This window comes from Thalassophryne amazonica, chromosome 12 (genome assembly GCF_902500255.1).
Source record: "Thalassophryne amazonica chromosome 12, fThaAma1.1, whole genome shotgun sequence".
Taxonomy (NCBI): Eukaryota; Metazoa; Chordata; class Actinopteri; order Batrachoidiformes; family Batrachoididae; genus Thalassophryne; species Thalassophryne amazonica.
This window is the reverse complement of record NC_047114.1, coordinates 5,790,770-5,817,717: the sequence shown is the minus strand read 5'-3', so window position 1 is coordinate 5,817,717 and position 26,948 is coordinate 5,790,770. Positions and strand designations below refer to the sequence as shown.

The 26,948-nt window shown below is 41.3% G+C and overlaps 1 long non-coding RNA gene across 1 annotated transcript in view; it reads left to right on the top strand.

Moving 5' to 3' along the window:
* The first annotated feature begins 11,045 nt into the window (after positions 1-11,045).
* The window catches only part of LOC117522664, a 28,540-nt gene continuing 12,637 nt past the window's right edge, over positions 11,046-26,948 (top strand). The window contains exons 1-2 of the long non-coding RNA XR_004564283.1: positions 11,046-11,059; positions 12,193-12,195. This is a non-coding gene — a long non-coding RNA (uncharacterized LOC117522664). The remainder of the gene's footprint in view (positions 11,060-12,192; positions 12,196-26,948) is intronic.

Sequence of the window (26,948 nt, the reverse complement as noted above, 5' to 3'; positions counted from 1 at the left end):
CCGTTTGACGTTGAATTTTAAGTAGGCTGGGAAAAGAAAAAAACTCCAAAAGCTCGTCCATCAACCGCATGTTGGTCTGCAGTGGCTTTTCTCGGTCTAATTAATCTTCGTTTTGATATAAGATCCGACACACTAATGCACTTTCATCATCACTCAGCATTGCTTTTAAAAGTGAGCATCCATGAATCAGAGGTTAAAAAAACAACACAAAACAAACAACCTGCTGTAGGGTCTTTGATGCAAAAGTGCATGCTGCATGCTGCACACTACGTTATCAGTCCTCATGGAAGTTTCCTTTTTTGATGCAGATTTGAGGAAAAGTGCACACTGCAGAGTATTCTAATTCATTCCTTCATGGGGGCACGTAATTAAAAGTGCAGCGGGGGGGGGGGGGGGTTCGAGAGTGGTTATGGTTAGGGTTAGGGGAAGGAGTAGGGTTAGTAATAGTGAGTTAAAACAAACCCCATCATGAAAACTTAAATCATTTCGAGACAGGGGGCCGAAAAAAAAATGTGAGACTGGGCTGGGTTTCTTTGATTTTCTTTTTGTGTGTGTGTGTGGGGGGGGTATACAAAATTGCATACTGCACAATACACTATCAGTCTTTACAGATTTCTTTTTTGTTTGTTTAAGGTGCACTCTGCACAGTAACTTATCAATCCTCACTGGATTGTCTTTGATTTTGGTTTTGTAGTATTGTGTATTAGTACATGCTGTACAGTACATTATCAACTCTGTGAGTTTTCATTGATTTATTTGATTTGTGCAACATGCACAAATCAAAGAAATTTGGGAACTGATTTGTGCATGCTGGATAATATAATATGCATGCTGCACATTATATTATCATGTCTAATTTTTTTTTGGGGGGGGGGGGGATTTTGTTTTTGTAGGATTGTGCAAAAGTACATGCTGTATAGTATGTTACCATCTCTGTGAGCGGCTCCCCACAACAGCCCTAGATTAAAGGTCCACTTTTGAAGATATTTTTTCATATAATAATAATAATGTACTAATAATGTAGATAATTATAGTGGGCAATTTTAACATCCACACAGATGCTGAGAATGACAGTCTCAACACTGTATTTAATCTATTATTAGACTCTATTGGCTTTGCTCAAAAAGTAAATGAGTCCACCCACCACTTTAATCATATCTTAGATCTTGTTCTGACTTATGGTATGGAAATAGAAGACTTAACAGTATTCCCTGAAAACTCCCTTCTGTCTGATCATTTCTTAATAACATTTACATTTACTCTGATGGACTACCCAGCAGTGGGGAATAAGTTTCATTACACTAGAAGTCTTTCAGAAAGCGCTGTAACTAGGTTTAAGGATATGATTCCTTCTTTATGTTCTCTAATGCCATTTACCAACACAGTGCAGAGTAGCTACCTAAACTCTGTAAGGGAGACAGAGTATCTCGTCAGTAGTTTTACATCCTCATTGAAGACAACTTTGGATGCTGTAGCTCCTCTGAAAAAGAGAGCTTTAAATCAGAAGTGTCTGACTCCGTGGTATAACTCACAAACTCGTAGCTTAAAGCAGATAACCCGTAAGTTGGAGAGGAAATGGCGTCTCACTAATTTAGAAGATCTTCACTTAGCCTGGAAAAAGAGTCTGTTGCTCTATAAAAAAGCCCTCCGTAAAGCTAGGACATCTTTCTACTCATCACTAATTGAAGAAAATAAGAACAACCCCAGGTTTCTTTTCAGCACTGTAGCCAGGCTGACAAAGAGTCAGAGCTCTATTGAGCTGAGTATTCCATTAACTTTAACTAGTAATGACTTCATGACTTTCTTTGCTAACAAAATTTTAACTATTATAGAAAAAATTACTCATAACCATCCCAAAGACGTATCGTTATCTTTGGCTGCTTTCAGTGATGCCGGTATTTGGTTAGACTCTTTCTCTCCGATTGTTCTGTCTGAGTTATTTTCATTAGTCAGGCTTGCCTCTACTGGTGGTTGGCTCTCACTGCGGTATTGTATCACTTCCTGTTCCGGAGCACAGCGGTGTTTTTCTGTATCTGTTAGCTGTTTAATCTGCGCAGTTAGATTGATCTAGTTATCTAGATTATGATTTGTTTCCCAGTGTAATCTTTACGTGCCTTAACTAAAGCACTCCTTCTGCTGAATCACCTCTAAATTATTTACACATTATTCACTTTGCGTGTTTTTAGGAATCTGCTAGCTTAGCGTAGCTACTAGCTCTTAGCCGATTTAGCATGGCGGCTTCTCCTGTCTCTCCCGCACTTTTTTGCTCTGGGTGTGAAATGTTTAGTTATTCCTCGGCCTCCTTTAGTAGTAACGGTACTTGTAATAAGTGTAGCTTATTCGTAGCTTTGGAGGCCAGGCTGGGCGAATTGGAGACTCGGCTCCGCACCGTGGAAAATTCTACAGTTAGCCAGGCCCCTGTAGTCGGTGCGGACCAAGGTAGCTTAGCCGCCGTTAGTTCCCCCCTGGCAGATCCCGAGCAGCCGGGAAAGCAGGCTGACTGGGTGACTGTGAGGAGGAAGCGTAGCCCTAAACAGAAGCCCCGTGTACACTGCCAACCTGTTCACATTTCTAACCGTTTTTCCCCACTCGACGACACACCCGCCGAGGATCAAACTCTGGTTATTGGCGACTCTGTTTTGAGAAATGTGAAGTTAGCGACACCAGCAACCATAGTCAATTGTCTTCCGGGGGCCAGAGCAGGCGACATTGAAGGAAATTTGAAACTGCTGGCTAAGGCTAAGCGTAAATTTGGTAAGATTGTAATTCACGTCGGCAGTAATGACACCCGGTTACGCCAATCGGAGGTCACTAAAATTAACATTAAATCGGTGTGTAACTTTGCAAAAACAATGTCGGACTCTGTAGTTTTCTCTGGGCCCCTCCCCAATCGGACCGGGAGTGACATGTTTAGCCGCATGTTCTCCTTGAATTGCTGTCTGTCTGAGTGGTGTCCAAAAAATGAGGTGGGCTTCATAGATAATTGGCAAAGCTTCTGGGGAAAACCTGGTCTTGTTAGGAGAGACGGCATCCATCCCACTTTGGATGGAGCAGCTCTCATTTCTACAAATCTGGCCAATTTTCTTAAATCCTCCAAACCGTGACTATCCAGGGTTGGGACCAGGAAGCAGAGTTGTAGTCTTACACACCTCTCTGCAGCTTCTCTCCCCCTGCCATCCCCTCATTACCCCATCCCCGTAGAGACGGTGCCTGCTCCCAGACTACCAATAACCAGCAAAAATCTATTTAAGCATAAAAATTCAAAAAGAAAAAATAATATAGCACCTTCAACTGCACCACAGACTAAAACAGTTAAATGTGGTCTATTAAACATTAGGTCTCTCTCTTCTAAGTCCCTGTTGGTAAATGATATAATAATTGATCAACATATTGATTTATTCTGCCTAACAGAAACCTGGTTACAGCAGGATGAATATGTTAGTTTAAATGAGTCAACACCCCCGAGTCACACTAACTGTCAGAATGCTCGTAGCACGGGCCGGGGCGGAGGATTAGCAGCAATCTTCCATTCCAGCTTATTAATTAATCAAAAACCCAGACAGAGCTTTAATTCATTTGAAAGCTTGTCTCTTAGTCTTGTCCATCCAAATTGGAAGTCCCAAAAACCAGTTTTATTTGTTATTATCTATCGTCCACCTGGTCGTTACTGTGAGTTTCTCTGTGAATTTTCAGACCTTTTGTCTGACTTAGTGCTTAGCTCAGATAAGATAATTATAGTGGGCGATTTTAACATCCACACAGATGCTGAGAATGACAGCCTCAACACTGCATTTAATCTATTATTAGACTCTATTGGCTTTGCTCAAAAAGTAAATGAGTCCACCCACCACTTTAATCATATCTTAGATCTTGTTCTGACTTATGGTATGGAAATAGAAGACTTAACAGTATTCCCTGAAAACTCCCTTCTGTCTGATCATTTCTTAATAACATTTACATTTACTCTGATGGACTACCCAGCAGTAGGGAATAAGTTTCATTACACTAGAAGTCTTTCAGAAAGCGCTGTAACTAGGTTTAAGGATATGATTCCTTCTTTATGTTCTCTAATGCCATATAACAACACAGTGCAGAGTAGCTACCTAAACTCTGTAAGGGAGATAGAGTATCTCGTCAATAGTTTTACATCCTCATTGAAGACAACTTTGGATGCTGTAGCTCCTCTGAAAAAGAGAGCTTTAAATCAGAAGTGTCTGACTCCGTGGTATAACTCACAAACTCGTAGCTTAAAGCAGATAACCCGTAAGTTGGAGAGGAAATGGCGTCTCACTAATTTAGAAGATCTTCACTTAGCCTGGAAAAAGAGTCTGTTGCTCTATAAAAAAGCCCTTCGTAAAGCTAGGACATCTTTCTACTCATCACTAATTGAAGAAAATAAGAACAACCCCAGGTTTCTTTTCAGCACTGTAGCCAGGCTGACAAAGAGTCAGAGCTCTATTGAGCTGAGTATTCCATTAACTTTAACTAGTAATGACTTCATGACTTTCTTTGCTAACAAAATTTTAACTATTAGAGAAAAAATTACTCATAACCATCCCAAAGACGTATCGTTATCTTTGGCTGCTTTCAGTGATGCCGGTATTTGGTTAGACTCTTTCTCTCCGATTGTTCTGTCTGAGTTATTTTCATTAGTTACTTCATCCAAACCATCAACATGTTTATTAGACCCCATTCCTACCAGGCTGCTCAAGGAAGCCCTACCATTATTTAATGCTTCGATCTTAAATATGATCAATCTATCTTTGTTAGTTGGCTATGTACCACAGGCTTTTAAGGTGGCAGTAATTAAACCATTACTTAAAAAGCCATCACTTGACCCAGCTATCTTAGCTAATTATAGGCCAATCTCCAACCTTCCTTTTCTCTCAAAAATTCTTGAAAGGGTAGTTGTAAAACAGCTAACTGATCATCTGCAGAGGAATGGTCTATTTGAAGAGTTTCAGTCAGGTTTTAGAATTCATCATAGTACAGAAACAGCATTAGTGAAGGTTACAAATGATCTTCTTATGGCCTCGGACAGTGGACTCATCTCTGTGCTTGTTCTGTTAGACCTCAGTGCTGCTTTTGATACTGTTGACCATAAAATTTTATTACAGAGATTAGAGCATGCCATAGGTATTAAAGGCACTGCGCTGCGGTGGTTTGAATCATATTTGTCTAATAGATTACAATTTGTTCATGTAAATGGGGAATCTTCTTCACAGACTAAAGTTAATTATGGAGTTCCACAAGGTTCTGTGCTAGGACCAATTTTATTCACTTTATACATGCTTCCCTTAGGCAGTATTATTAGACGGTATTGCTTAAATTTTCATTGTTACGCAGATGATACCCAGCTTTATCTATCCATGAAGCCAGAGGACACACACCAATTAGCTAAACTGCAGGATTGTCTTACAGACATAAAGACATGGATGACCTCTAATTTCCTGCTTTTAAACTCAGATAAAACTGAAGTTATTGTACTTGGCCCCACAAATCTTAGAAACATGGTGTCTAATCAGATCCTTACTCTGGATGGCATTACCCTGACCTCTAGTAATACTGTGAGAAATCTTGGAGTCATTTTTGATCAGGATATGTCATTCAAAGCGCATATTAAACAAATATGTAGGACTGCTTTTTTGCATTTACGCAATATCTTTAAAATCAGAAAGGTCTTGTCTCAGAGTGATGCTGAAAAACTAATTCATGCATTTATTTCCTCTAGGCTGGACTATTGTAATTCATTATTATCAGGTTGTCCTAAAAGTTCCCTAAAAAGCCTTCAGTTAATTCAAAATGCTGCAGCTAGAGTACTGACGGGGACTAGAAGGAGAGAGCATATCTCACCCATATTGGCCTCTCTTCATTGGCTTCCTGTTAATTCTAGAATAGAATTTAAAATTCTTCTTCTTACTTATAAGGTTTTGAATAATCAGGTCCCATCTTATCTTAGGGACCTCGTAGTACCATATCACCCCAATAGAGCGCTTCGCTCTCAGACTGCAGGCTTACTTGTAGTTCCTAGGGTTTGTAAGAGTAGAATGGGAGGCAGAGCCTTCAGCTTTCAGGCTCCTCTCCTGTGGAACCAGCTCCCAATTCAGATCAGGGAGACAGACACCCTCTCTACTTTTAAGATTAGGCTTAAAACTTTCCTTTTTGCTAAAGCTTATAGTTAGGGCTGGATCAGGTGACCCTGAACCATCCCTTAGTTATGCTGCTATAGACGTAGACTGCTGGGGGGGTTCCCATGATGCACTGTTTCTTTCTCTTTTTGCTCTGTATGCACCACTCTGCATTTAATCATTAGTGATCGATCTCTGCTCCCCTCCACAGCATGTCTTTTTCCTGGTTCTCTCCCTCAGCCCCAACCAGTCCCAGCAGAAGACTGCCCCTCCCTGAGCCTGGTTCTGCTGGAGGTTTCTTCCTGTTAAAAGGGAGTTTTTCCTTCCCACTGTAGCCAAGTGCTTGCTCACAGGGGGTCGTTTTGACCGTTGGGGTTTTACATAATTATTGTATGGCCTTGCCTTACAATATAAAGCGCCTTGGGGCAACTGTTTGTTGTGATTTGGCGCTATATAAAAAAATTGATTGATTGATTGATTGATTGATTATCAGCCCTGAGGTTCTGATTTTTTTTGTAGGATTGTGCACAGTAGATTATGAGCTCTGTGAGTTTTTGATTTTTTTGTAGGATTGTGCAAAAGTGCATGTTGCACAGTACACTATCACCTCTGTGAGGTTTTTTGTAGGATTGTGCACAGTACATTATCAGCTCTGTGAGTTTTTGATTTTTTTTGTAGGATTGTGTAAAATTGCATGCTAAACAGTACACTATCAGCTCTGTGAGTTTTTGATTTTTTTGTAGGATTGTGTAAAATTGCATGCTAAACAGTACACTATCAGCTCTGTCAGTATTAGATTTTTTGTAGGATTGTGTAAAAGTGCATGTTGCACAGTACACTATTGACTCTGTGAGTTTTTAATTTTTTGTAGGATTGTGTAAAGTGTATGTTGCACAGTACACTATCACCTCTGTGAGTTTTTTTTTTTGTAGGACTGTGCACAGTACACTATCAGCTCTGTGAGTTTTTGATTTTTTTGTAGGATTGTGTAAAGGCCCGGTCCAACTGGGGAGAGGATTAATTGCGCATGAATTGAGTATGCAAATGTTGGGCGTTCGTTGTCGTCCGCAACAAAAGTGGCCAAAAATGACAAATGTCCCAGTATGAATTACGGATGTATTAATAATGTACAGCAAATAGTCGCGGATGTATAACGCATGTATTGAGCAAACGGATCGGACGTATTGCGATTATCACGGAGGTATTACAGATTTATTGACAATGCATTGTGCACGTGTTGCACGTGCACGGCATCTGCATTGTGGTCATAAATGAAGTGCACTCAGGGCTTTCGGCATCACTATTTATGCCAACACCACAGCCTTTGGTGCAGTTGCTGGACTTGGACAAGTTGATTGGAGTAAACAAGCAGTGAAGAGGGTGAGTGGTGACGTCAGTGGATCACATCAGAGCGCAGCTTGTCTGAACAATTATAACAAGAAGTTAAATCTGTTATAAACACAGGAATAAATACTGTAACAGCTGCAGACAAGAAGGAAAAAACACACAACTGTTTTATCAAGCCTTGAGAATGTAAACAAGTCAAATAATTACCTTTTTAGACGGCTCAAAATGCTTTCTGCAGCTTGCTAGGCGTGTGCGTGTGAACGGCTCGGGCTGCAGCCTCCTCTGTTATTCAGGAAGTGATTAGAGCCGTTTTCAACGGCGAATTTGTAGAAAACATGATTAATCCACCATGAAATAATTATTTTATATACGCAGCGTTCAGCGCAGAGCGTGTAGCAGCCAGTAGAACAAAGAATGGCGTCCAGCTGTGAACACAACGGGTGGGATCGTCAGGACACAGGTCGTGCTGCTGCGTGGAGCAAAACATGCTCGTGTCAGTGCACATTTATGTTGTTGGATGATAACTACATCTGTATGTTTCCACAGCTGGACTGGCACTGACTGGCAGGTATGTCGATGTCTGCCATGATACTTTGGGTTTACATGGAGTGTTTGTTGTGCATTCGCAAATTGTCTGCAAATCAGATGCAAAGCTGACGTAATACAACGGCTTTATTCATGGACAATCTGTGTGCACTCGCTACATCTTATTTTAGTTTGTGATGTGGACGTGATAGGCACGCAATACAGTAGTGTTCAGAATAATAGTAGTGCTATGTGACTAAAAAGATTAATCCAGGTTTTGAGTATATTTCTTATTGTTACATGGGAAACAAGGTACCAGTAGATTCAGTAGATTCTCACAAATCCAACAAGACCAAGCATTCATGATATGCACACTCTTAAGGCTATGAAATTGGGCTATTAGTAAAAAAAAGTAGAAAAGGGGGTGTTCACAATAATAGTAGCATCTGCTGTTGATGCTACAAACTCAAAACTATTATGTTCAAACTGTTTTTCAATCCTGTGAATCACTAAACTAGTATTTAGTTGTATAACCACAGTTTTTCATGATTTCTTCACATCTGCGAGGCATTAATTTTGTTGGTTTGAAACCAAGATTTTGCTCATTTACTAGTGTGCTTGGGGTCATTGTCTTGTTGAAACACCCATTTCAAGGGCATGTCCTCTTCAGCATAAGGCAACATGACCTCTTCAAGTATTTTGACATATCCAAACTGATCCATGATACCTGGTATGTGATACAACCCCTGGCAAAAATTATGGAATCACCGGCCTCGGATGATGTTCATTCAGTTGTTTAATTTTGTAGAAAAAAAGCAGATCACAGACATGACACAAAACTAAAGTCATTTCAAATGGCAACTTTCTGGCTTTAAGAAACACTATAAGAAATCAAGAAAAAAAAGATTGTGGCAGTCAGTAACGGTTACTTTTTTAGACCAAGCAGAGGAAAAAAATATGGACTCACTCAATTCTGAGGAAAAAATTATGGAATCACCCTGTAAATTTTCATCCCCCAAATTAACACCTGCATCAAATCAGATCTGCTCATTGACATTGACCCTATGTGTCTTTTTGCAAGGAATGTTTTTGCAGTTTTTGCTCTATGGCAAGATGCATTATCTTCTTGAAAAATGATTTCATCATCCCCAAACATCCTTTCAATTGTCCAAAATATCAACATAAACTTGTGCATTTATTGATGATGTAATGACAGCCATCTCCCCAGTGCCTTTACCTGACATGCAGCCCCATATCATCAATGACTGTGGAAATTTACATGTTCTCTTCAGGCAGTCATCTTTATAAATCTCATTGGAACGGCACCAAAAAAAGTTCCAGCATCATCACCTTGCCCAATGCAGATTCGCGATTCATCACTGAATATGACTTTGATCCAGTCATCCACAGTCCACGATTGCTTTTCCTTAGCCCATTGTAACCTTGTTTAGGTGTTAATGATGCCTTTCGTTTAGCTTTTCTGTATGTAAATCCCATTTCCTTTAGGCGGTTTCTTACAGTTCGGTCACAGACGTTGACTCCAGTTTCCTCCCATTGGTTCCTCATTTGTTTTGTTGTACATTTTTCGATTTTTGAGACATATTGCTTTAAGTTTTCTGTCTTGACGCTTTGATGTCTTCCTTGGTCTACCAGTATGTTTGCCTTTAACAACCTTCCCATGTTGTTTGTATTTGGTCCAGAGTTTAGACACAGCTGACTGTGAACAAACAACATCTTTTGCAACATTGCGTGATGATTTACTCTCTTTTAAGAGTTTGATAATCCTCTCCTTTGTTTCAATTGACATCTCTCGTGTTGGAGCCATGATTCATGTCAGTCCACTTGGTGCAACAGCTCTCCAAGGTGTGTTCACTCCTTTTTAGATGCAGACTAACGAGCAGATCTGATATGATGCAGGTGTTAGTTTTGGGGATGAAAATTTACAGGGTGATTCCATAATTTTTTCCTCAGAATTGAGTGATTCCATATTTTTTTCTTCTGCTTGGTCTAAAAAAGTAACCGTTACTGACTGCCACAATCTTTTTTCTTGATTTCTTATAGTGTTTCTTAAAGCCAGAAAGTTGCCATTTGAAATGACTTTAGTTTTGTTTCATGTCTGTGATCTGCTTTTTTTTCTACAAAATTAAACAACTGAATGAACATCCTCCGAGGCCGGTGATTCCATAATTTTTGCCAGGGGTTGTATATAGGCCCAACAGTCAACTAAGACTGAACTAAACTAAGACTGAACTAGAAACTAGACTGCCTGATGTCTTAGCCTCACTTTTGACAAATACCCAGTCAGTAGACAGACTAGTGAATAGTTTAAACTCAGTGCTCAAAACGACACTCGACATGATTGCACCACCTGTGTTGAAACCGCACTCCCCCAAATCACAGTCACCTTGGTTCAATGATTACCTACGTGACCTCAAGCATAAAGCAAGAGGTCTAGAACGCAAATGGCGTAGTTCAAAATTAAAAGTATTCCACCTTGCATGGCGTGATGCTATCTTAGACTATAAGCATGCACTATTGGCTATAAAGTGGACCTATTACTCTGATTTGATCAACAAAAACAAGCATAACTCAAAGTTCTTGTTCAACACGGTGGCAACACTTATTCATGGACAACCACCTGTAGTTCGCTCTCCTTTTACAGATGACATTAGGTTGAACATATCCCAGCATGCCTTAACCCAGCCACTACACCCTGCTATTGATGTGGGTGCCACTACTGAGGTATTACCTAGATTTACAGAATTTGATGGTATCTCTCTAGACATGCTGACAAAACTCGTAATGTCAACAAAAAGCACAACCTGTTTATTTGATCCTATACCAACAAAACTGTTTAAGGACCTGTGGCCCACTCTTGGGCCGATTGTGCTGGAAATGATTAATCTTTCGTTAACTTCTGGATCTGTTCCTAAATGTTTCAAATATGCAGTGATTAAACCATTACTTAAGAAACCTAATCTTGACCCTAGTGTATTGAAAAACTATCGGCCGATATCAAATCAATAACACTATCATTTTTCTCTAAAATTCTGGAAAAAGTGGTGTCACGGCAGCTCGTAGACTATCTTACTGAGAATAATCTCTTTGAGCCACTGCAGTCTGCTTTTAGAAAATATCATTCCACAGAAACGGCTCTCACTAAAGTGGTGAATGATCTTCTGCTTACAATGGATTCAGACACCACTACGGTTCTGTTGCTGTTAGATCTTAGTGCTGCATTTGATACAGTGGATCATCATATTCTACTTGATAGGCTGGAAAATCATTTTGGGATTACTGGGAGTGCCCTTGCATGGCTGACATCATACTTGACCACTGTTTTGTACAGTAACACTACCTCTAACCTTAGTGACATGAAATTTGGGGTTCCTCAGGGGTCTGTCTTAGGCCCCCTGCTTTTCTCCCTTTATATAGCACCCCTTGGGCACATATTGCGGCATTTTGGGATTACCTTTCACTGCTATGCAGATGATACTCAGTTATATATGCCGATAACTGCTGGTAATCTCGTTCACATAAAATCCTTACAAGATTACCTTGCATCAGTGAGAAGTTGGATGTCTAGAAACTTCCTACTTTTAAACTCTGAAAAGACTGAAATGATGGTTCTTGGTCCAGTGAGACATCGGCATCAATTTGACCAGTTAACACTCAGCCTAGGCTCGTGTGTCATACATCACACTGACAAAGTGAGGAACCTTGGGGTAATTTTTGCTTTTTTCCTTCGTGGTCCTTTGGTCTCCATATTAGAAATATTACTAGGACTGCTTTCTTCCACCTGTGAAATATAGCAAAGATTCGTCCCATCCTGTCTATGGCTGATGCTGAGACCCTGATCCATGCGTTCATCTCTTCTAGATTGGACTACTGCAATGTTCTATTTTCTGGTTTACCGCAGTCTAGCATTAGGGGTCTCCAATTGGTTCAGCATGCTGGAGCCAGACTTTTGACACAAAGCAGAAAGTTTGACCACATTACACCCATTTTGGCATCTCTTCACTGGCTTCCTGTCCCAGTGAGATCAGATTTTAAGGTTCTACTACTAACCTATAAAATTATTCATGGACTGGCACCTCCCTACCTAGCTGACCTAATTAAACCTTACATACTGGCCCGGGCTTTACGTTCTCAGGGTGCAGGACTACTTTGTGTCCCTAGGGTGAATAAGAAGTCTGTGGGTCACAGAGCTTTCTCTTATCGTGCCCCTGTTCTGTGGAATGATCTCCCTGCGTCAATAAAACAATCAGATTCTGTGGAGACTTTCAAGTCCAGACTTAAGGTGCACTTATTTTCCCTTTCATATGGCTAGCATACTGGTGCAGTTTTGTTTATGCTTTTTACTCTTTTAATTCATGTTATTAGTAATTGAAGTGGGCCGCGGCCTCAACTTCACCTAAATTATGGGTCTTTTAGTGTAGCTTAGGGCTAGCGGCCGGCGATCACCTTAGTATTTCTTCTGTTTTTCTTGTTGATTAATGCTGGCAAATTATACAGTATTTTTTGTCTTTCTGATGCCTGATTCTGTTTTTTCTCTGTTTAAGGTGCAGCTCCATCCAGAGATGGGAGTTGTATTTGTGTTGGTGATCCTCCTGTCCTGTGCACCAACAGCAATTCTTGCATATTCGTCCGTAAATTGTTCTGTGAATTATTTCTGTAATTTATGTTTGTAGCATGGCCCAAGCAGAGGGTCACCCCTTTGAGTCTGGTCTGCTTGAAGTTTCTTCCTCAGAGGGAGTTTTTCCTTACCACTGTTGCTCTGGGGGTTGGTAAGGTTAGACCTTACCTGTGTGAAGCACCTTGAGGCAACTCTGTTGTGACCCTGAACCATCCCTTAGTTATGCTGCTATAGACGTAGACTGCTGGGGGGTTCCCATGATGCATCGTTTCTTTCTCTTTTTGCTCTGTATGCACCACTCTGCATTTAATCATTAGTGATCGATCTCTGCTCCCCTCCACAGCATGTCTTTTTCCTGGTTCTCTCCCTCAGCCCCAACCAGTCCCAGCAGAATCAATCAATCAATCAATCAATTTTTTTATATAGCGCCAAATCACAACAAACAGTTGCCCCAAGGCGCTTTATATTGTAAGGCAAGGCCATACAATAATTATGTAAAACCCCAACGGTCAAAACGACCCCCTGTGAGCAAGCACTTGGCTACAGTGGGAAGGAAAAACTCCCTTTTAACAGGAAGAAACCTCCAGCAGAACCAGGCTCAGGGAGGGGCAGTCTTCTGCTGGGACTGGTTGGGGCTGAGGGAGAGAACCAGGAAAAAGACATGCTGTGGAGGGGAGCAGAGATCGATCACTAATGATTAAATGCAGAGTGGTGCATATAGAGCAAAAAGAGAAAGAAACAGTGCATCATGGGAACCCCCCAGCAGTCTACGTCTATAGCAGCATAACTAAGGGATGGTTCAGGGTCACCTGATCCAGCCCTAACTATAAGCTTTAGCAAAAAGGAAAGTTTTAAGCCTAATCTTAAAAGTAGAGAGGGTGTCTGTCTCCCTGATCTGAATTGGGAGCTGGTTCCACAGGAGAGGAGCCTGAAAGCTGAAGGCTCTGCCTCCCATTCTACTCTTACAAACCCTAGGAACTACAAGTAAGCCTGCAGTCTGAGAGCGAAGCGCTCTATTGGGGTGATATGGTACTACGAGGTCCCTAAGATAAGATGGGACCTGATTATTCAAAACCTTATAAGTAAGAAGAAGAATTTTAAATTCTGTTCTAGAATTAACAGGAAGCCAATGAAGAGAGGCCAATATGGGTGAGATATGCTCTCTCCTTCTAGTCCCCGTCAGTACTCTAGCTGCAGCATTTTGAATTAACTGAAGGCTTTTTAGGGAACTTTTAGGACAACCTGATAATAATGAATTACAATAGTCCAGCCTAGAGGAAATAAATGCATGAATTAGTTTTTCAGCATCACTCTGAGACAAGACCTTTCTGATTTTAGAGATATTGCGTAAATGCAAAAAAGCAGTCCTACATATTTGTTTAATATGCGCTTTGAATGACATATCCTGATCAAAAATGACTCCAAGATTTCTCACAGTATTACTAGAGGTCAGGGTAATGCCATCCAGAGTAAGGATCTGGTTAGACACCATGTTTCTAAGATTTGTGGGGCCAAGTACAATAACTTCAGTTTTATCTGAGTTTAAAAGCAGGAAATTAGAGGTCATCCATGTCTTTATGTCTGTAAGACAATCCTGCAGTTTAGCTAATTGGTGTGTGTCCTCTGGCTTCATGGATAGATAAAGCTGGGTATCATCTGCGTAACAATGAAAATTTAAGCGATACCGTCTAATAATACTGCCTAAGGGAAGCATATATAAAGTGAATAAAATTGGTCCTAGCACAGAACCTTGTGGAACTCCATAATTAACTTTAGTCTGTGAAGAAGATTCCCCATTTACATGAACAAATTGTAATCTATTAGACAAATATGATTCAAACCACCGCAGCGCAGTGCCTTTAATACCTATGGCATGCTCTAATCTCTGTAATAAAATTTTATGGTCAACAGTATCAAAAGCAGCACTGAGGTCTAACAGAACAAGCACAGAGATGAGTCCACTGTCCGAGGCCATAAGAAGATCATTTGTAACCTTCACTAATGCTGTTTCTGTACTATGATGAATTCTAAAACCTGACTGAAACTCTTCAAATAGACCATTCCTCTGCAGATGATCAGTTAGCTGTTTTACAACTACCCTTTCAAGAATTTTTGAGAGAAAAGGAAGGTTGGAGATTGGCCTATAATTAGCTAAGATAGCTGGGTCAAGTGATGGCTTTTTAAGTAATGGTTTAATTACTGCCACCTTAAAAGCCTGTGGTACATAGCCAACTAACAAAGATAGATTGATCATATTTAAGATCGAAGCATTAAATAATGGTAGGGCTTCCTTGAGCAGCCTGGTAGGAATGGGGTCTAATAAACATGTTGATGGTTTGGATGAAGTAACTAATGAAAATAACTCAGACAGAACAATCGGAGAGAAAGAGTCTAACCAAATACCGGCATCACTGAAAGCAGCCAAAGATAACGATACGTCTTTGGGATGGTTATGAGTAATTGTTTCTCTAATAGTTAAAATTTTGTTAGCAAAGAAAGTCATGAAGTCATTACTAGTTAAAGTTAATGGAATACTCAGCTCAATAGAGCTCTGACTCTTTGTCAGCCTGGCTACAGTGCTGAAAAGAAACCTGGGGTTGTTCTTATTTTCTTCAATTAGTGATGAGTAGAAAGATGTCCTAGCTTTACGGAGGGCTTTTTTATAGAGCAACAGACTCTTTTTCCAGGCTAAGTGAAGATCTTCTAAATTAGTGAGACGCCATTTCCTCTCCAACTTACGGGTTATCTGCTTTAAGCTACGAGTTTGTGAGTTATACCACGGAGTCAGACACTTCTGATTTAAAGCTCTCTTTTTCAGAGGAGCTACAGCATCCAAAGTTGTCTTCAATGAGGATGTAAAACTATTGACGAGATACTCTATCTCCCTTACAGAGTTTAGGTAGCTACTCTGCACTGTGTTGTTATATGGCATTAGAGAACATAAAGAAGGAATCATATCCTTAAACCTAGTTACAGCGCTTTCTGAAAGACTTCTAGTGTAATGAAACTTATTCCCTACTGCTGGGTAGTCCATCAGAGTAAATGTAAATGTTATTAAGAAATGATCAGACAGAAGGGAGTTTTCAGGGAATACTGTTAAGTCTTCTATTTCCATACCATAAGTCAGAACAAGATCTAAGATATGATTAAAGTGGTGGGTGGACTCATTTACTTTTTGAGCAAAGCCAATAGAGTCTAATAATAGATTATTGACTGCCCCTCCCTGAGCCTGGTTCTGCTGGAGGTTTCTTCCTGTTAAAAGGGAGTTTTTCCTTCCCACTGTAGCCAAGTGCTTGCTCACAGGGGGTCGTTTTGACCGTTGGGGTTTTACATAATTATTGTATGGCCTTGCCTTACAATATAAAGCGCCTTGGGGCAACTGTTTGTTGTGATTTGGCGCTATATAAAAAAATTGATTGATTGATTGATTGATTTGGCGCTATATAAAGGAAATAAATTGAAATTGAATTGAATTGAACACCATAGTAGGAGAAACATGCCCATATCATGATGCTTGCACCACCATGCTTCACTGTGAACTGTGGCTTGAATTCAGAGTTTGGGGGTCGTCTCACAAACTGTCTGCGGCCCTTGGACCCAAAAAGAACAATTTTACTCTCATCAGTCCACAAAATATTCCTTCATTTCTCTTTAGGCCAGTTGATGTGTTCTTTGGCAAATTGTAACCTCTTCTGCACATGTCTTTTATTTAACAGAGGGATTTTGCGGGGGATTCTTGCAAATAAATTAGCTTCACACAGGCGTCTTCTAACTGTCACAGCACTTACAGGTAACTCCAGACTGTCTTTGATCATCCTGGAGCTGATCAGTGGGTGAGCCTTTGCCATTCTGGTTATTCTTCTATCCATTTTGATGGTTGTTTTCCATTTTCTTCCACGCGTCTCTGTTTTTTTGTCCATTTTAAAGCATTGGAGATCATTGTAGATGAACAGCCTATAATTTTTTTGCACCTGCGTATAAGTTTTCCCCTCTCCAATCAACTTTTTAATCAAACTACGCTGTTCTTCTGAACAATGTCTTGAACGTCCCATTTTCCTCAGGCTTTCAAAGAGAAAAGCATGTTCAACTGGTGCTGGCTTCATCCTTAAATAGGGGACACCTGATTCACACCTGTTTGTTCCACAAAATTGACGAACTCACTGACTGAATGCCACACTACTATTATTGTGAACACCCCCTTTTCTACTTTTTTTACTAACAGCCCAATTTCATAGCCTTAAGAGTGTGCATATCATGAATGCTTGGTCTTGTTGGATTTGAGAGAATCTACTGAATCTACTGGTACCTTGTTTCCCATGTAACAATAAGAAATATACTCAAAACCTGGATTCATCTTTTTAGTCACATAGCACTACTATTATTCTGAACACTGCTGTACATCCGTTTTACACACTGTCCCAGTCCGCTACAAAGCCGCAATACCCCGTCAGTTGCGGATATCAGCGGATATACAGTGCATAGATTGAGTATATAGTATGTAAGGCAAAATTTTGTGCAGCTCAAAAATCATGGCAACAGAAAAACGTGTCTCTGCGGATAATTGCAGACGTGTGTGGTTGTTGGCCGACTCATACAAGCATGTTTCACGGATATTGCGGATGTTTAGCGAATATAAACCAATTCTGTGTGCAATTCATATGCAAATCATCCTAAACGCCAGTGGGACAGGGCCTTAAAAGTGCATGTTGCACAGTACACTATCACCTCTGAGTTTTGATTTTTTTTTTTTTTTTGTAGGATTGTGCACAGTACATTATCAGCTCTGTGAGTTTTTGAGTTTTTTGTAGGATTGTGTAAAAGTGCATGTTGCACAGTACACTATCAGCTCTCAGACTTTTCTTTAATTGTTTTGAGTAGAAATGTGTGACTATAAAACAACTACAACATGCAACAATGTGTATATTTTTCAAAGGGTTCGTAAAAACAAGAAGACCATTTTTTAAAATTCTGATTGTGTTGTGCTGTTTGTGTCAGTGCGAGCACTGACCTATGACCTTTGATGCTTTACCAAACCTCGGCTTCTGCAGATCGAAGTGAGCTTTAGCGTATTGATCCACTCGGTGGTCTTGATCCTGACGGCTTGCAAAGGAGCCTGTCTGTGATCTTTGAGTGTCATGAGCGTCACAGTCGCTCTTCTCCTTCTCCTTCCTCCGTATGAACAGATGCTCTCCATGTTGTCACGTTCTAATGATGCCTCAGATTCTTTCGGGGTCACATTTTGTTTGTCGGCTGTTGTTTGGTAGCTCTGAAAGTGTTCACTCACTAATTAGACTCGGCAGCTACAGTCATGGTGTTTTTTTCCCTTCCCCAATTATCTCCGATCCAGAAGAAACTGTGTTTGCCTACGAGACGATGTGGAAGCTGCAGCTGTCCTCTGGTCTGCTGCAGAACTCCATATTGCTCATTAGAAATGAAAACATTGATCGGTTGTGTGCTGGCTGTGTTAAGACCTTTTAGCTCCATGCACTAATCAACCAATTGCTCATTTGAATTGTAGAGCACGCTAACAGTGAGCACGCTAACAGTGAGCGCGCTAACAGTGAGCATGCTAACGGTGCGTGAGCAGTCCGGAGCGACGCCTCGTTAGAGGTGAATTTTTGCCACCCACAAACCAAGCTAATGACTGAAAACACCCATTAGTCTAACGTGATGCCAGATTCAGGTGTCATCGGCGTGCCGTGTAAATGCCATCGCTTTCTTCACGTTTACATTAAACAGCACAAAAGCAGCCGTTTAACCGTTTATTCACAAAATGACTTTCTTTCACTCGTTTGATCCCACATATTGTTACGCCAGCTGGTTAAGAGTTACACCATCAAGCTACTCATGATCAACGTGCCCCACTGTCCACTAGGTGGCACCATCATAGTCTTCAAGTGTTTTGAAATACAAAATATTTTTCTGACGCAGTTGTTCCATTTAATGTTTCTAAATATCCCAGAATTGGATCATATTCTACTACTGTGCAAGTCTTCCAGTAGTGTGCAAAGTGCTGATCTGGAAACTGCAGTACAGTGGCCCCCCACTTTAGTGGCTCCTCCCACAAGTGCCCACCTGCATATACAGACACATTTTTACTGAAACAACTGTCTTTCTATTGATTTCACCTCTGAAGAGTGATCACCCCTCAAACGTGGCCACTGGTCCACTCAAAAAGAGGAAAATCCCCTCAACAACGACCATTCTGTGGAAATTCCTAACCGGGTTTTTCCCACAGAATTCACGTCCAAACTCTCCCACGAACGTGAGCTTGCGAGATTACTCCAGTAAACAACAAAACAAAGAAAAATGGCTCCCGTTGGCAAAACATCCACATCTTGGAAAAGAAAAGCTTTAACGTGAGAAGGACAGCAGAAAGTCACTGGTTTGAATGAGAAAGGAGAAGGTTCCTGAAAGTTAGCCGTTGATTTCAGCGTTGGTAAAACGCAGCTCAACAACATTGATAGAAACGCTGAAGATGTGCCACAGGGAGAAGCTCTTGTGTTGTGCCCTGATGGTAACGGATGACGTTTCCATGGCATCAGATGTTTCCAGGCAAGTTAAAGATTTTTTGTGCTTAACTGTTTTGTGGACTGATTGTGTTTTGATTTTATATCGTTTTTATGATTTTAAAGGACACGGTTCTTGTGCTGTGATGTTCTGGACTGAGACTGAGTGGAAGACATGGTTTGTCTCTGACTGTAGTCAATACATCTGTGATGTTTTTACTTCATGCTTGTAGTAATATGTTACTGAGTACTGTACTGTACACATGCTGGATTTTGTCTCCCCCTCAACAAAGGTCTCCCCTCTGATGTGGCCATTTTTCATCTGCAGGTCAGGTGGCCTTATTAGATGGGGACCACTGTATTGTTCAAATTTCCAAAATTTTCTGTGTTAAACCTTGAACCTATGAAGACACCAAGAGAAAGTCATTTGCATGGTTGCTTGGCAGCTAAAAGATCAGGTTTAGATGATCATTCCTTCTACAAATGGCACTCTGTTTGTCGCAGTTTGCCAAAATCCATCCCCCTCGTCCCCATCATGACACCTGAGTAACGGATCAAGTACAGGATTGCCTGTTGGGGTGAAATACAATGGAGACCTTATGTGCTCTGTGGCCTCTGTGATAGATATGAAGATCTAACAGCAACTCTGAACACAAGATGGGTAACAGGGCTCCGGTGAAACAACAAGTCCTCAGTGGTGGATCAGGTGGAGGAGGGGATGGCTTGACACCCAACGGTTATTTTAATTGAATTGAATTTAATTTAACCTTTATTCAACCAGGTTAGTCCCATTGAGATCGAGACCTCTTTTGCAAGGGAGACCTGGGCAATTAGAAAGGTTCCAATCCACCTAACCTGCATGTCTTTAAATGTAGGAGAAAACCGGAACACCTGGAGGAAACCCACACAAACAAAGGGAGAACATGAAAACTCCAAACAGAAAGGCCACACAGGTGGGAATCGAGTCCATGAACTTCTTTCTGTGAGGCAACAGTGCTAACCATTTAGTGGTTATGAAGGCGGATGAAGGCTGCAGCAGGTCTTCAGATCCTGACTGTCTGGGATTCCTCTGCAATTGGACTGGGCTAAGAATCCGTCAAGGACCATGTGTTTGTCAGCTGGCAATGAGATTCCCACATGAACCACAGGATTCCCGTGCACAGACGTCTCTATCTCTGCGTTCACATCCCATCCGGGAATCGATGAAGAGACCATCTTCCTTGCCACCGAGGGATTACCACAGCTACAGGCTTGCCTCTACTGGTGGTTGGCTCTCACTGCGGTATTGTATCACTTCCTGTTCTGGAGCACAGCAGTGTTTTTCTGTATCTGTTAGCTGTTTAATCTGCGCAGTTAGATTGATCTAGTTATCTAGATTACGATTTGTTTCCCAGTGTAATCTTTACGTGCCTTAACTAAAGCACTCCTTCTGCTGAATCACCTCTAAATTATTTACACATTATTCACTTTGCGTGTTTTAGGAATCCGCTAGCTTAGCGTAGCTACTAGCTCTTAGCCGATTTAGCATGGCGGCTTCTCCTGTCTCTCCCGCACTTTTCTGCTCTGGGTGTGAAATGTTTAGTTATTCCTCGGCCTCCTTTAGCAGTAACGGTACTTGTAATAAGTGTAGCTTATTCGTAGCTTTGGAGGCCAGGCTGGGCGAACTGGAGACTCGGCTCCGCACCGTGGAAAATTCTACAGCTAGCCAGGCCCCTGTAGTCGGTGCGGACCAAGGTAGCTTAGCCGCCGTTAGTTCCCCCCTGGCAGATCCCGAGCAGCCGGGAAAGCAGGCTGACTGGGTGACTGTGAGGAGGAAGCGTAGCCCTAAACAGAAGCCCCGTGTACACCACCAACCCGTTCACATCTCTAACCGTTTTTCCCCACTCGACGACACACCCGCCGAGGATCAAACTCTGGTTATTGGCGACTCTGTTTTGAGAAATGTGAAGTTAGCGACACCAGCAACCATAGTCAGTTGTCTTCCGGGGGCCAGAGCAGGCGACATTGAAGGAAATTTGAAACTGCTGGCTAAGGCTAAGCGTAAATTTGGTAAGATTGTAATTCACGTCGGCAGTAATGACACCCGGTTACGCCAATCGGAGGTCACTAAAATTAACATTAAATCGGTGTGTAACTTTGCAAAAACAATGTCGGACTCTGTAGTTTTCTCTGGGCCCCTCCCCAATCGGACCGGGAGTGACATGTTTAGCCGCATGTTCTCCTTGAATTGCTGGCTGTCTGAGTGGTGTCCAAAAAATGAGGTGGGCTTCATAGATAATTGGCAAAGCTTCTGGGGAAAACCTGGTCTTGTTAGGAGAGACGGCATCCATCCCACTTTGGATGGAGCAGCTCTCATTTCTAGAAATCTGGCCAATTTTCTTAAATCCTCCAAACCGTGACTATCCAGGGTTGGGACCAGGAAGCAGAGTTGTAGTCTTACACACCTCTCTGCAGCTTCTCTCCCCCTGCCATCCCCTCATTACCCCATCCCCGTAGAGACGGTGCCTGCTCCCAGACTACCAATAACCAGCAAAAATCTATTTAAGCATAAAAATTCAAAAAGAAAAAATAATATAGCACCTTCAACTGCACCACAGACTAAAACAGTTAAATGTGGTCTATTAAACATTAGGTCTCTCTCTTCTAAGTCCCTGTTGGTAAATGATATAATAATTGATCAACATATTGATTTACTCTGCCTAACAGAAACCTGGTTACAGCAGGATGAATATGTTAGTTTAAATGAGTCAACACCCCCGAGTCACACTAACTGTCAGAATGCTCGTAGCACGGGCCGGGGCGGAGGATTAGCAGCAATCTTCCATTCCAGCTTATTAATTAATCAAAAACCCAGACAGAGCTTTAATTCATTTGAAAGCTTGTCTCTTAGTCTTGTCCATCCAAATTGGAAGTCCCAAAAACCAGTTTTATTTGTTATTATCTATCGTCCACCTGGTCGTTACTGTGAGTTTCTCTGTGAATTTTCAGACCTTTTGTCTGACTTAGTGCTTAGCTCAGATAAGATAATTATAGTGGGCGATTTTAACATCCACACAGATGCTGAGAATGACAGCCGCAACACTGCATTTAATCTATTATTAGACTCTATTGGCTTTGCTCAAAAAGTAAATGAGTCCACCCACCACTGTAATCATATCTTAGATCTTGTTCTGACTTATGGTATGGAAATAGAAGACTTAACAGTATTCCCTGAAAACTCCCTTCTGTCTGATCATTTCTTAATAACATTTACATTTACTCTGATGGACTACCCAGCAGTGGGGAATAAGTTTCATTACACTAGAAGTCTTTCAGAAAGCGCTGTAACTAGGTTTAAGGATATGATTCCTTCTTTATGTTCTCTAATGCCATATACCAACACAGTGCAGAGTAGCTACCTAAACTCTGTAAGGGAGATAGAGTATCTCGTCAATAGTTTTACATCCTCATTGAAGACAACTTTGGATGCTGTAGCTCCTCTGAAAAAGAGAGCTTTAAATCAGAAGTGTCTGACTCCGTGGTATAACTCACAAACTCGTAGCTTAAAGCAGATAACCCGTAAGTTGGAGAGGAAATGGCGTCTCACTAATTTAGAAAATCTTCACTTAGCCTGGAAAAAGAGTCTGTTGCTCTATAAAAAAGCCCTCCGTAAAGCTAGGACATCTTTCTACTCATCACTAATTGAAGAAAATAAGAACAACCCCAGGTTTCTTTTCAGCACTGTAGCCAGGCTGACAAAGAGTCAGAGCTCTATTGAGCTGAGTATTCCATTAACTTTAACTAGTAATGACTTCATGACTTTCTTTGCTAACAAAATTTTAACTATTAGAGAAACAATTACTCATAACCATCCCATAAACCATAAACTTTTATTACAGAGATTAGAGCATGCCATAGGTATTAAAGGCACTGCGCTGCGGTGGTTTGAATCATATTTGTCTAATAGATTACAATTTGTTCATGTAAATGGGGAATCTTCTTCACAGACTAAAGTTAATTATGGAGTTCCACAAGGTTCTGTGCTAGGACCAATTTTATTCACTTTATACATGCTTCCCTTAGGCAGTATTATTAGACGGTATTGCTTAAATTTTCATTGTTACGCAGATGATACCCAGCTTTATCTATCCATGAAGCCAGAGGACACACACCAATTAGCTAAACTGCAGGATTGTCTTACAGACATAAAGACATGGATGACCTCTAATTTCCTGCTTTTAAACTCAGATAAAACTGAAGTTATTGTACTTGGCCCCACAAATCTTAGAAACATGGTGTCTAACCAGATCCTTACTCTGGATGGCATTACCCTGACCTCTAGTAATACTGTGAGAAATCTTGGAGTCATTTTTGATCAGGATATGTCATTCAAAGCGCATATTAAACAAATATGTAGGACTGCTTTTTTGCATTTACGCAATATCTCTAAAATCAGAAAGGTCTTGTCTCAGAGTGATGCTGAAAAACTAATTCATGCATTTATTTCCTCTAGGCTGGACTATTGTAATTCATTATTATCAGGTTGTCCTAAAAGTTCCCTAAAAAGCCTTCAGTTAATTCAAAATGCTGCAGCTAGAGTACTGACGGGGACTAGAAGGAGAGAGCATATCTCACCCATATTGGCCTCTCTTCATTGGCTTCCTGTTAATTCTAGAATAGAATTTAAAATTCTTCTTCTTACTTATAAGGTTTTGAATAATCAGGTCCCATCTTATCTTAGGGACCTCGTAGTACCATATCACCCCAATAGAGTGCTTCGCTCTCAGACTGCAGGCTTACTTGTAGTTCCTAGGGTTTGTAAGAGTAGAATGGGAGGCAGAGCCTTCAGCTTTCAGGCTCCTCTCCTGTGGAACCAGCTCCCAATTCAGATCAGGGAGACAGACACCCTCTCTACTTTTAAGATTAGGCTTAAAACTTTCCTTTTTGCTAAAGCTTATAGTTAGGGCTGGATCAGGTGACCCTGAACCATCCCTTAGTTATGCTGCTATAGACGTAGACTGCTGGGGGGTTCCCATGATGCACTGTTTCTTTCTCTTTTTGCTCTGTATGCACCACTCTGCATTTAATCATTAGTGATCGATCTCTGCTCCCCTCCACAGCATGTCTTTTTCCTGGTTCTCTCCCTCAGCCCCAACCAGTCCCAGCAGAAGACTGCCCCTCCCTGAGCCTGGTTCTGCTGGAGGTTTCTTCCTGTTAAAAGGGAGTTTTTCCTTCCCACTGTAGCCAAGTGCTTGTTCACAGGGGGTCGTTTTGACCGTTGGGGTTTTACATAATTATTGTATGGCCTTGCCTTACAATATAAAGCGCCTTGGGGCAACTGTTTGTTGTGATTTGGCGCTATATAAAAAAATTGATTGATTGATTGTGACAAAAGGAAAGAACAAGTTTTGTTGCAGGTGAACATTTTTAGCAATAATATCTCAGGATGTTTGGGATTTAGCGTGGATCCGGATAAAAGCTGAGCAGCCTGCACCGTCTCTTACTTTTCAAGTAAAAGGCCACATATTGTAGATTTTCAAACTTTTCTCCTTCTCTTGGTGGAAAAAGTGTTTTTGAAAATCGTGTGGAATGCCTGATTTTATTTTGTGCAGAAACACTGGATGTGTTCTGTGTTTCTGGGCGTTTTTGCAACATTAAAAATCCGTTCCAGCTGCAGAAACCTTGTTTTCGGTCGTTCGTCTGGCGTCTCTATTAATCTGCGGCTGTTTTTTTTTTCAGTGGAAAATGAATCTCTTTTCCTCCTTAAGTGCTATTTTACTTCTCCTCTGCTACTCTTTTAGTGTTTCAGACATTTTTCAATCATCTCTCAAGCAGAAAAGCTCTTGTGTTTGGAGTCAGTGGGGGACGGCGGATTCCACAGAGGACAGGTAACACTGTTGGGGCGAATGCAGATGAGACGCCGCCTCCCTTGTCTCTCTCAGACGCAGTGGAGCGCTCACTCCCATCACAAACGCTGGCACTCTTCCACCTGGCTATCTTCCACCTTTCATTTTCAGCTTTATGAACTTGCATGCAAGAATGAGCATGTGCACATGAGGAATGGAAAAGTGAAAATGCACACTGATGCCGTTTTGTCAAATGCTGTTCAGAGTCCGTGGACTGCTCCTCGGGTATTATGATCTTGGAAAACCAGTCTACTTTTTCCACACTACATATCAAAACTAGAAAAAGCACTTATTGCCTGCAAGTCTCAAGCTGTAGAAGAAGTAGGCCCTATGCAGGACCTGAGGTTCACTGGTGCTGGTACCTATCATATCGACTGGTACCCATTTACAGCTGACTGGACTGGGACAATGCAGCTAAAGTGACTTATTCAGAACATGACTCAGAATCCAATCTAGATCTACATTGCCTGGATTCAATGGAGCTGCAGAAGAAGATGGAATATCACTTATTAGGCTTGAGTTAGCTGTTGAAGAAAGGGACCTTGGAACCTGACCTACAGTAACCTCAAAGCCAACCGGATGATTGGACAGATAAGACAAAGCTTCATTCATTTGAATGAAACTACCTTCAAACGTCTCTACAAAGCAATCTGTCCATGCATTGAGAATGGTCCTGCAAAAATGGAGTCCATCCTTGAAAGATCTCAGCTATGATGGTAGACTGAGAAAAATGAATTTACCAACCTGTGGTTATAGACACCTACGCGTCAAGATGTTTAAGATGTTGGCAGGTGTGTATGATGAGGAAGCAATAGCTCACTTAGAAGGAGATGACTCCAGCAGGACAAAGGGGAAGTAGACTGTGCTGGAGGACCATCTTATAAGGTGAACAGCCTCACACTGAGAGTCATTAGTGTCAGAGAAGGTTGTTTCAGCTCCAAGCATTAAAGTATTTCCGTGACAACACAACCACCATTGGGCAATCCTGCACTTGAGATACTATTTGGAAACTGGTTTAGACCTCAAATCAAATTGCAACAATTCTGGTGCAACTGAGAACCTGTAAGAACTGTTGAATAGTTCAAACAGCTGTTGGAACAGTAGCAGTCAATACACAGAAGAGCATCATTCTGTTCAGTAAAGAGGTGCATGTGGAAACAAGCTGGTAGGACAGTCGAGGACACAGGTGGACGTTCTGTACACAGGAAGGCAGTCTGATAGGCAACAGTGTTCATGAGGGCAGCAACAACTGACAAAGGGTCAAAACACAGGAATCAAGCACACCAGGTAGACAGTTCCAGAATCAGCTCTAGTAACACAAGAGGGTAGCAAAAGTCAGCAACAGCAAGTCAAACAAGATGAACGCATGCAAGAAAGCAACTAAGACAATCTGGCCCTGGAGTGAAAGCTTTGGACAGCTATGTAGTGAGACAGGAAGTAAAACACACAAGGACTAAACATATCAAAATAAGAGCATAAAGAGAAACGCAGAGAAATAACATGATAAACAGTAACCCAGAGAGCAGAAACTAAGAGCCAGAGATGTGACCAAACCGTGAGCCGTGACACAAACAATCAAACAAACAAGCAAAAGTGGACCTGGATATACGAAGTCTGTTAGAAAAGTTTCCGACCTTTTTATTTTTTTCAAAAACTATATAGATTTGAATCATGTGCACTTGCATCAGCCAAGCATGAACCTTTGTGCGCATGCATGAGTTTTTTCACGCCTGTCGGTTGCGTCATTCGCCTGTGCACAGGCTTTGAGTGAGCACTGGTCCAGCCCCCTCGTCGGATGTTCATTGTCAGGGAAATGGCTGAGCGACTGCCGCTTTGCTCCATGAAAATTTTTTCAGAAACTGTATGAGACAGCCAGGTGGAAACCATTTGGAAAATTCAGATGGCTTTCGGTGAAGAT